The sequence below is a fragment of the Mirounga leonina genome, unplaced genomic scaffold (assembly GCF_011800145.1).
Source record: "Mirounga leonina isolate KUSES-001 unplaced genomic scaffold, KU_Mleo_1.0 Mir_173, whole genome shotgun sequence".
Lineage (NCBI taxonomy): Eukaryota > Metazoa > Chordata > Mammalia > Carnivora > Phocidae > Mirounga > Mirounga leonina.
In genome coordinates this window covers 52,396,133-52,405,916 of record NW_023270447.1, presented here as the reverse complement: position 1 = coordinate 52,405,916, position 9,784 = coordinate 52,396,133, and positions in this window count along the sequence as shown.

The window sequence follows — 9,784 nt, the reverse complement described above, 5'->3', positions numbered from 1 at the left end:
ACCGAAAGAGTGTATTTGCTGCTTACTGTGTGTTAAGTGTCTCGTTTCTAGAGTAATTTGGTTATCTCCTGTCTTTTGTAGGCATTGATAGTCTCTATTTTACTGGTGTAGATCCCAGGAACCCTCTTTTACTAGAGTGTAGAGAAGTTGAGAACTCTGAAAGTTAGTTGATTTGCTCAAGAACCTGAACCTGACATCAGGTGTTCTGAAGTCAGACTCCACATTCTACAGCGCCTCAAGGGTCACCCTCGTAGAACTCAAAATCTAGTGAAGGCTCTAGTGAACCTAAAATACGGAGGGAAGGAAATATTCACTGAGGTTGTACTTTGCATACAACGCCTTGTTGGAAGGCTTTTGTGCCCTGCAAAGATCTTGCCTGTGCTCCTGTACTTTTTTGGACTCACTTTTAAATGCTGGCATATGATTTGTAAATTTGTTTGTACCTAATAGAAAAGCTGAGATTTTAAGCGTGTGCTAGCGCAGTATCTCAAGCACATTTTTTGTTGCCGCTGCCTGAAATTAAAACAAATTTCCTTAGAAAAGTGATCAACCCGTTTTCTGTCTGGTTCCATAGTGTACTGTATACAGTCGTTTTATTTTTAAGATTTTATTTTTAATTAATTTTAAAAATTAATACAATGCACGAATACATTTTCACTTATATCTGTTTCTCCATTTGTCTATGTTGCTTTTATGTGTTGTGGTTTTTGATATAAAGGTCTTTCACATATTTTGTTAAATTGATCTCTATTTTTGATACTGTAAATATTTTTAAAAACAATACAATTTTTTTTCTTTTTTTGGTTTATTGATCTTGTGTTCTCCAACCTGCTAGGTTCACTTTTCTCTAGGTTTTTTTTTTTTTTTAGATTTCTTAAGGTTTTCTTCACAATCGTGTCATCAGCAAATAAAGACAGCTTTACTTTATTTCCTTTTAGTTCAGCTTTTTTTTTTTAAGTCTATGCTTTTTATTTCCTTTCCCCCTTTTTTTTTTTTAAAGATTTTATTTATTTATTTGGAGTGGGGTGAACACAGGCTAGAGTGAGAGAGAGAAGCAGACTCCCCTCCAAGCAGAGAGCCGGAGGCGGGGCTCCATCCCAGGACCCGGAGATCATGACCGGAGCTGAAGGCGGACGCCCAACCGACTGAGCCACCCAGGCGCCCCCTTGCTTCCTTTTTCTAAATTGCATTTTCTAGGACCTTTGTAGAACATTGAAGTTGTGAGAGTAGACATCTTTGTATTCTAGATCTTTCACCTTTAAGTATGATACTGGCTGTAGGTTTTTCCATAGATGCCCTTTATCAAATTAAGGAAGTTTTCTTCTATTTTTGATAGAAATAGAAATGGATTTTATTGTGAATTTAACTTTACATTCTAGGAATAATCCCCACCTGGTCATGATGTATTTTTTATATATCACAGGATTCTATTTACTGATATTTTGTTAAGTATTTTTATGTCCATGTTTATGAGGAAAATTGCTCTCCAGAAATATTTTATCTAGTTTTAGTATTAGGATAATGCTAGCCTGAAAAAATGAATTGGGAAATGTCCCCTATTGAAATTCTTTTTTCCTATTCAGTTTTTTTGGTTTGTGGAGCATGGGTATTCTTTTTTTTTTTTTTTATAATTTTTTTCTTTCTTTTTTTTAAGATTTTATTTATTTGAGAGAGAGAGAGAGCGGGGTGGAGGGGCAAAGGGAGAGAGGGTCTTTTTTTTTTTTTTAAAGATTTTATTTATATATTTGACAGACAGCGAGAGAGGGAACACAAGCAGGGGGAGTGGGAGAGGGAGAAGCAGGCTTCCCGCCAAGCAGAGAGCCTGATGTGGGGTTCGATCCCAGGACCCTGGGATCATGACCTGAGCAGAAGGCAGATGCTTAACGACTGAGCCGCCCAGGCGCCCCAGGAGAGAGGGTCTTAAGCAGACCCTGAGCTGAGTGCGGAGCCCAATGTGGAGCTCGATCTCACAACCCTGAGATCATGACCTGAGCCGAAATCAAGAGTCTGGCGCTTAACCGACTGCGCCATGCAGGCACCTCCTATTTATTTCTTTTAAGTAAACTCTACCTCCATTGTGGGGCTTGAACTCAACCCCAAGATTATTTCTTCCTTTGATGTTTAATAGAACTCACCAGTGAAGCCATTGAGACTTGAATTTCTTTGGGAGAGCTATTCATATACTTTCATTTTATATTTATAAAAGGGTCAATTTATCAAGAAGTGCACACACGTTTAGGAATGTTATGTCTAACAGATTGTCAGGTTTTTTTTTAAAGATTTTATTTATTTATTTGAGAGAGAGAATGAGAGACAGCACAAGAGGGAAGAGGGTCAGAGGGAGAAGCAGACCCCCCGCTGAACAGGGAGCCCGATGTGGGACTCGATCCCCGGACTCCAGGATCATGACCTGAGCCGAAGGCAGTCGCTTAGCCAACTGAGCCACCCAGGCACCCCTAGATTGTCAGTTTTTGTAGTTTGTTATTCTAGTAATTTCCGTATTTCATCTGAATTACCAAATTTATTGGCAAAATTGTTCACACAATTCCTTTATTATCCTTTTAATGCTTATAGGATCTGTAATGACGTTCAGTCTTTTGTTCCTGGTATTGGTGTTTTCTTTTTTCTTTCTCTTAGTCTTTGTACTTAGGGATTTGGTAATAAGTTTTTTTGAAGAACTGACTTTTGGCTTTGATTTATATCCATTGTACATCTGTTTTCTCTTATTTCTGCTCCTATCTTTATAGTTTCTTATGTTTACTCTGGGTTTAACTTACTCTCTTTTTTATCTTTTTAAGGTGGGAACTTAGGTCATTAATTTTATATCTTTCTTGTTTATAATAGAAACATTTAGAGCAGGACGCCTGGGTGGCTCAGTTGTTAAGCATCTGCCTTCGGCTCAGGTCGTGATCCTGGGGTCCTGGGATCGAGCTCTGCATCAGGCTCCCTGCTCAGCGGGAAGCCTGCTTCTCCCTTTCCCCCTGCTTGTGTTCCCTCTCTCGCTGTGTCTCTCTCTGTCAAATAAATAAATAAAATCTTTAAAAAAATAAAAAAGAAAAACATTTAGAGCTGTACATTTCCTCTAACACAGCTTTGGTTAATACCCATAAATTCTGACACATTGTTCAAATTATTTTCTAATTTCCATTATGAGATCTTATTTGAGCCATGGGATATTTAGAAATGTATTGCTTCATTACCAAACAGTTGGGGATATTTCACAATTGTTTTTAAATTGATTTCTAATGTAATTGTTGTCAGAGAACTATGATCATAGAACTCTCTGATTTTAATCCATTTATATTTATTGAGATTTGTTTTATGGCTCAGATATGGTCTATCCTGGTGCACATTCATGTGCACTTAAAGAATAATATTGTACATTTGGATATAATATTCTATGAATGTCAGGTCAAGTTGGTTGATAATATTAGTTTTCTATATTCTTACTCATTTTCCAACTACTTGTTTTTTATCAATTGCTGAAGATGAGTGTTTATTTCCAAATGTAATTGTGGATTTTTCTTTTTATTCTTTCAGTTTTTGCCTCATGAATTTTAAAGCTGTTAGTAAGTGCATATACATTTAGGAAGTATGTCTTCTTGATGAATTAATCCTTTTATTTTTATGATTTCTGGTAATATTCTTGCCCAGAAGCCTTCTTCTTTTGACACTAATATAGTTAACTCCATTTTCCATATGATTAGTGTTTAACAGTCTTGTATTGTTTGTTTAAAGCACATCTCTTGTAAACAAGTCTTTTTTATCCAGTTTGACAATGTGTGCCTTTTAAATTAGAGTAAATGTAATTACTCAAAATTGTGAGGTTTAAGACTACTATGTTGCTATTCGTGTTCTATTTGTCCTGTTGTTTGTTGTCTTGCTTCTTCCTTCCCTGACTTTTTTTTTTTTTAAGATTTCGTTTATTTGCAAACCGGGAATGGTAGGCAGAGGGAAAAGCAGGCTCCCTGCTGAGCAAGGAGCCCCTCCATCTCAGGACCCTGGACCACAGGCAGATGTTTAACTGACTGAGTCACCAAGGCGTGCCCTTCCCTGACTTTTGAATTGAACATTTTTTAAGTTCCATTTTATCTTTTCTGTTGACTCACTGTTCTGTTTCTCTCTTTTTTTCTTTTTCCCTTCCCTAGGTCTTTTTTTTTTTTTAAAGATTTATTTATTTATTTGAGATTTATTTATTTATATTGAGATTATATATATAAATATATAAATATTTATTTATAAATTTATAAATTTATGATTTATCCTGGGATCGAGCTCCGCATCAGGCTCCCTGCTCAGCGGGAAGCCTGCTTCTCCCTTTCCCCCTGCTTGTGTTCCCTCTCTCCCTGTAATCTCTCTCTGTCAAATAAATAAATAAAAATCTTTAAAAAAAAAACAAACGTATTTCATTGGGGCACCTGGGTGGCTCAGTCAGTTAAGTGTCCAACTCTTGGTCTCAGCCCACGTTTCTATCTCAGGGTCATGGGTTCAAGTCCCGTGTTGGGCTCCATACTGAGGACGGAACCTACTTAAAAAAGGTAATTCATCGTCTTCTGGCTAGTCTTGCATCTGATGAAAATTCAGTGGTCATACTTTTAAAAAAAGACCTGTGCCACAATCCGCCCCTCAACCTTCCATGTTAGGATTTTTCTTTTCATCGTTGGTTTTTAGACATTTCCCATATTGTGGGATCTTTAGTTTATTTCATTTTGGGTCTGTTTTGCTTCTGGGATCAGTGGGTTTATATTTTGTATCTAATTGTACATATTTTGACTTTTTAAAGAAAGGCTTTGCATTTGTTTAAATTGTTCTTTGTACCCAGTGAATTAACTGTGAGATTCAATAAATATTTAACAAAAACAACTGCATAAATTCCAAGGATAGGACAGTGTCTTTGTTGACCATTATTTAAAAAAAAATTTTTTTTTCCCCCTCTATCTCCTGTCTTCTGAAGTTTCAATCACATGTTTATATTAGACTGCTTAAGACTGTGACTTGGGGCTTTATGCTTACTTTTTATTTATTTATTTTTTGCCAACATTTTCCTGTTTCAGTTTAGATAGTTTCTATTGCACTACCTTCAACTTCACTGATGTCTGATTTTGTAGTGTCTAATCTGTTAATCTCATCTGATGCATTATTTATTTTAGGCATTTTACTTTTCAACTCTAGAAGTTCCATTGGGTCTTTTTCAGATCTTCCATTTCTCTGTTGAGATTCCATACTTAATCTCTCATTATGCTCATGTTCTCCTTGATATCCATGAATTATAATATCTGTTTTAAAGTCCTTGTCTTTATATTTTTTTAAGATTTTATTTTTAAGTAATCTCTACACCCATGGGCTCAAACTCATGACCCTGAGATCAAGAGTCACATGCTTTCCTGACTGAGCCAGCGAGGTGCCCCTTAAAGTCCTTGTCTTTAAAACATGTTAAATATGGTTGGCTCAGTTGGTTAATTGTCCAACTCTTGATTTTGGCTCAGGTCATGATCTCACGGTCGTGAGATCGAACCCTGCATCGGGCTCTGTGCTCAGCACAGAGTCTACTTTTCCCTCCCCTTATGCTCCTCTCCCTGCTTACTCATGCTCTCTCTCTCTCTAATAAATAAAATCTTAATAAATAAAACATGTTTATTAGAGTTACATGGTACAGTTTATATTTTAGAAATGATGAGTCTAGACTCCAGGTAGAGATGGATTGGAAAAGGATTAGGAGCAAAAGTAGAGAAATTAATTTATAATTTCTCAGTATTCTAGGTAAGATATGGTAGTAACTTGGATTAGAAATTGGTAGTGTAGGGGCACCTGGGTGGCTCAGTCGTTAAGCGTCTGCCTTCGGCTCAGGTCATGATCCTGGGGGTCCTGGGATCAAGCCCCGCATTGGGCTCCCTGCTGGGCAGGAAGCCTGCTTCTTCTGCCACTCCCCCTGCTTGTGTTCCCTCTCTTGCTGTGTCTCTCTCTGTCAGATAAATAAATAAAATCTTAAAAAAAAAAAAAAAAGAAATTGGTAGTGTTAAAAAAAAAAAAAGAAGAAACTGGTAGTGTAGCTAGAAAGAAGGGGATGGACTAGAAATTAATTTGGAAGGTTTAACAGGCATATGCACAGCAAGAAATAGATGATACATTGAGAACAGGATGTGTCATCTGTTTCTTGCTGTGCATATGCCTGTTAAACCTTCCAAATTATTTTCACCCATAATTAAAGGACTACTTCCAAAGATAATAGGGTGAGTTATGGAGAAGCACAATAATGTATTACTCCATGCCCACTAAGTAACTATTGCCATCCTTGGGCCCAGATGACCTCCCAGAAGGAGTGTCTTAGTCTTCAGGCTGCCGTAACAAAAATACCATAGACTAGGTGACTTATAAACAACAGAAATTTATTTCTCGTAGTTTTGGAGGCTAGGAAGTCCAAGATCAAGTCCATATCTGCTGGCAGATTTGGTGTCTGGTGGGAACCCACTTCTTGTTTCATAGATACTTTTTGCTGTGTTCTTACATGGCAGAAAGGGGAAGGGAGTGCTCTGGAGTCTCTTTTATAAGGGCACTAATTCCATTCATGAGGGCTTATGACCTAATCACTTCCCAGAGGTTCCTACCTCCAAATATCATCAAAGTGGGGGTTAGATTTCAACATAAGAATTTTTGAGGAGCACAGGCATTCAGTCTATAGCCAGGAGAGAGAGCTAACTTTAAAGCAGTAATTGGCGGGACACAGCCCCTCAAGGCAACCTTAAAGAGAGAGAGCTGGGGAAATAATCTGTAGTGGGTTGAACCATGCCCCCCAAAAACATGTTCACGTCTTAACTCCTGGAATCTATAAATTTGACCTTATTTGGAGATAGGGTCTTTGCAAATGCAATTAAGTTGAGAATGTTGTTTGTTTGTTTGTTTTTAAGATTTATTTATTTATCCTAAAGAGGGCTAGAGCACAAGCAGGAGGGGCAGAGGGAGAGAGAATCTCAAGCAGACTCCGCATCAAGTGTGGAGCCCCACGTGGCTCGATCCCACGACCCTGAGATCACAACCTGAGTTGAAACCATGAGTTGGACATTCAACAGACTGCGCCACTCAGGCGTTCCTAAGTTGAGAATCTTGTTGAAATTATCTGGATTTAGGGTCCACCTAAATCCAGTGACTGGTGGGATCTTTATGAGAAAAGGGAGGGAGATTTGAGACCTAGAGACACAGGGAGGAAGGTCATGTGAAGATGGAGGCAGAAGGGCACCTGGGTGGCTCAGTCGTTAAGAGTCTGCCTTCGGCTCAGGTCATGATCCCAGGGTCCTGGGATCGAGCCCCACATCGGGCTCCCGGCTCTGCGGGAAGCCTGCTTCTCCCTCTCCCACTCCCCCTGCTTGTGTTCCCTCTCTCGCTGTATCTCTCTCTGTCAAATAAATAAAATCTTTAAAAAAAAAAAAAAAAGATGGAGGCAGATATCAGAGTTATGTTGCCACAGCCAGGGAAAGCCAGGAGCCACCACAAGCTAATAAAGGAACAGTTTTTGCCTAGTGCGTTCAGAGGAGAATGGCCCTGCTCACAGGAGACTTGATTTTTGGATTTCTGTCCTCCAGAACTCTGAGAGAATAAATTTCTGTTATTTTGAGCCATTCCATTTTTTGTGGCATTTGTATAGTCACACTAGGATAGGAATACATGTTCTAACTTAATTCACCTTCCTGTCTTCTTTGGGAGTTTCACATTGTCAGAACCAAACTGATAGCAGGGCAAGGGAATCTATTCATGGGACCCACTGACCTCCAGGAATAGAGAGCAGGGTGAAGAATAAGGGGGTGAATCTGGGTGGGAGGTAGGTGGCAAATTGAAGCTACCTGATAGGTAGAACTGTTAGGATTTTGCTAAAGTATTGGAAATGTGTGTTTGTATGGGGTGTTCATTAAGAACAAGAAAGTATCAGTAATTTCTCTGTCAGTGGAAGGACCTAGACTTCTTAGCACACAGTGTATGTGCATTGCCTCTGTAACCTTAGGTTAAAATTCTTTTTTTAGGAATTGTGGAGGTTAGTGATAATCCATCCACATTTATATAAAACTTCATGTGTCACACAGCTCCTGACTCTAAATCAAAAAGTTTGTGACAATGGAGTTTGACTTGGTGGTTATCCTGGACAGGGAATTGAGTTATTCTTAGAATGTATAGGTATTTATTTTATTTATTTATTTATTTTAAAAGATTTTTATTTATTTATTAGAGAGAGAGTGAGAGAGAGCACAAACGGGGTGAGGGGCAGAGGAAGAAGCAGGCTCTCTGCTGAGCAGGGAGCCTGATGTGGGACTAGATCCCGGGACTCCGGGATCATGACCTGAGCCGAAGGCAGCCGCTTAACCGACTGAGCCACCCAGGCGCCCCAGAAAGTGTAGGTCTTTAAAATGAGAAATAATGGAATCTATATTATGCTTAAATAGAATTTCACATTCACCATTGATATAGCATGGGCTTTGAATGTGATCTTGTAATAATCACATACTACAAGGAACATGTTCCAAATTCACAAGAGTACTTTATAAAATTGTGTATTTAGAATATATGGATAGAAGTGCTTGCTTCGGCAGCACATATACTAGAATAAATGGATAGGAGGGGTGCCTGGGCTTAGTCAGTAGAGCAGTCTTGATCTTGGGGTCAAGAGTTCAAGTCCCACATTGGGTGTAGAGCCGACTTAAAAATAATGTGTATATGGATAGGATTTTGTTTTAAATTGAATTTACGGTATACCTTCCATATAAAGCACGGTCATGTAAAACAAAAGAAATAGAAACAGTGGGTTTTGATAGGTTGATACTGCTTGTTCACCCCAGTTCTGTTCAGATGTTCTACTCTTTATCAAATTATGTTATTAATCCTGAGAAATCTTCTTTCAGTACTGTTCCATTCCCCAATATGTCTGTATAAAGGAGTGGTTAAAAATAATCATTTGAATGTACAGGTACTTCACTTTTTAGTTATTTATATTTATCCTCTTCATACTTCCAAAATGAATTTAAGATATCTTCATACTTACTTTTATAAAGAATGAAACAATAACAAATCCAGTATCATCAGTTATGAAATAGATAAATTAGGAAATTATTCACATTCTTTTTTTTTTTTTTTTAAAGATTTTATTTATTTATTTGACAGAGAGAAACACAGCGAGAGAGGGAACACAAGCAGAGGGAGTAGGAGAGGGAGAACTCGCAGGCTCTCCGCTGAGCAGGGAGCCTGATGCGGGGCTCGATCCCAGGACGCTGGGATCACGACCTGAGCCGAAGGCAGACGCTTAACGACTGAGCCACCCGGGCGCCCCAATTATTCACATTCTAACAAACAGTCACCAAGCTTTTCTTTATAGGATGCAGTAATGCAAGGTCATCTAGATAGCAATTCATATAGCAAGGTAGATTGGTAATGAAATAATTAATTTATTTATTTGAGAGAGAGTGGGTGGGTACTAGCAGGGGGTCAAGGGCAGAGGGAGAAGCAGACTCCCCACTGAGCAGGGAGCCGGATTCAGGGCTTGATCCCAGGACTCCAAGATCATGACCTAAGTGGAAGGCAGCCGCTTAACGGACTGAGCCACCCAGGAGCCCCAAAATGAAATAATTTATAAAGATCATATATGTAACTTTTTTTGCAGCTTGATCTATTGCCAAAAGTAAAGCTGTGTGAATACTTCTTACTTTTTGGTACATATTGTAAACTCTTGAACCTTGACATTATTTTTATTGTTTATTCTTTTAACATATGCTCATTGAGCCTTTGCTATGGGTCCCGGGTTGTA